Consider the following 2,369-nt stretch of genomic DNA (forward strand, 5'->3'; position numbering starts at 1 on the left):
TGCTAATGATTGTGCCCGGGGGCAGAGGGTTTTAATCTTTTGTCTTCTCTCTCTGACCCTATTTGCAAATATATACCCTTTTGTATCACCAACAATGTGTGCCTGAAGGATCATTAATATTCATTGAGCCTCCAAAGAAACGAACTGAGAGAGAGTTTTTTTTACCTCAGTTCAATGATTCTGTTTCTTGCTGTTAATTGCAATTATAAGCCCTTTAACGACTACAAACAATTTTTCTTCCTCCTTACTTTACATGTCATTATACCTTGAAGAAAAGTTCTGTACAACCACAAATTTTAGTTGCGTTTCAAAAGCATATACTGGTATATTCAAACAGCATTTTCAGTGCTTGATTTCAGCCTTAAAACATTTTAAGTTTACCACAGTTCAAAGTGGTGAAATTTAAGTAGGTGGTCTATAAAGTCCCAAACTGTCTAATACCAGATTTCTTATGACTTAATGTATTCTCTTGATGTCTATGATCAGCTAAATCGAGCTATGAGATATTAATGAAATTTTACAAGTAGCAGAATATATTCATTTAAAATCCTGTCTACTCAGTGTCTGAGGAGCTGATTTTATAACAGTCAACTATATCAGGGGTGTCAAAAATACAGCCCATGGGCCAGATCAAACCTGTGGAGTGCTATCATCTGGTTCACAGTGCTGCCTGTGGGTCTTAAACCAGCTCTGCATGCTATAGGAAGCATGAGCTAGGCCCAGTCCCACACACTGCACTCAGGGCATGGAGTCAGTATGGCACACAATGCACAGGGCCAGTCCAGGATGTGCAGCATGAGGGGCTGGAGCCAACATGTGTTGCATGCAGCACATAAGGTTGGTTCTAGGCACATGCTAGCTCTGGTGCTCAGGGCCAGTCTTCTTACTTAATCCAACTCGCGGACCAGCCCCATGCCCCTGATCTGGCCCATGGGACAGGATGAATTTGATACCCCTGCTGCAGATCCAGACTTTGATTGGGTTTAATGTGCATTTGTTCCAGCTGAGTTTTAATTAACCTTTTAGACATCATTGAATAGTTTCCATAAACAGCTACATTGCTACCAACCAGAAGCATAACTAGGATTTGACATCACAGTGGAGAACTTAGTTGAAGCTATTATCAGAAGAACAGACTTCCACATTTCAATGAGGCAGCTGCTAGAATTTGGCAACACTGCAAATTATATTCTTCTCCTTACCCCCTCTGATCCTGCTGTCTCCGCAATGCATACTGCACATTCATAAAGATCATTCTTTGACACAAGTGTGTAATACTGTACTTGCTACCATGTGATACTTCCAATACTTCCTATCCAAAATTTTATCTGCAACTTACACAAAAGACACTGGAGGGCACTCTAGCATTGCAAAAGTAAAATATGTTTCATCTATACATTTCATACTAATTTAAAAGCATAATTTATTGAATTGCTGTAACTAACTTTCATGATTTTATTGCAAGTCTTGCAATATGTGCGTCTTAGTCACAGTTCCTGGCTTCTTGTAAATATATGGTACTCTCAGCTTTAATTTTGAAAAAGAAAATTATTAGTTCCAATGCTTGTGCAGAAAATCTTGAAAACTAGATTAAGTATATCCTAAACCGGTGGTTCTCAACCTTTTTTAGACTTGAAGATGCACCTTGTTTCCTAAACACTGCTGCTACTTTTTATTTTGAGGGTTGTTTCAGATTTTTGTGGGGATTTTCTTGTCTGGGTTTTTTTGAGGGGTGGGGTTTTTTGTTCTCCTTGTGGAATCTGTTTTGTGTATGTGCATGTTTGTACAATGTTCCTTTGTATTCCAAGTTTGCCGAGTTAAAGTAGGTTTGGCACTACTTTTAATTTTTTAAGACGGGAGTGGTGGGGGAAAAGGGACAACAGTCGTAAAAATATCTATTGCATTGGAGGAAAAAAAAGTAGCCAAAAATCCCTAAGGTTCAACATGATGGATATGTATATTTTTATGATTAAGTTATGGACTCTGTATTCAAATTCTGTCAAATGTATGCATCCTGGGGATTTCCCCTCCTTCTCAAATGCTTAAGTTCTCTCTGAATTAGTCTTATTATTTCTATTCTAAATAGTAAACGTCTGAAGATGCTATGAAGAAGCTTGCTCCATAAAAAGTGTGGCAATAAATATTTAAAAAACAAAATTAAAGAATATGTTGTTGCCAAAAGCCAATGAATAATAATTTAATAAGAGAATTAGGGCAAAAGAAAATCAGGTATATGGCACAATCATTTTTCAATAAAAATATTTCTTATGAATCAATGAATATTGGATAGTGTGTAACAAATTTTAGTGCATACAGCTAAAATGTTTTTTTAATCTAGTAAAATAGTTTTTTCTTTTATCCAAGTGTGA

The sequence above is a fragment of the Crocodylus porosus genome, unplaced genomic scaffold, assembly GCF_001723895.1.
Source record: "Crocodylus porosus isolate Cpor-Errol unplaced genomic scaffold, CroPor_comp1, whole genome shotgun sequence".
NCBI lineage: Eukaryota > Metazoa > Chordata > Crocodylia > Crocodylidae > Crocodylus > Crocodylus porosus.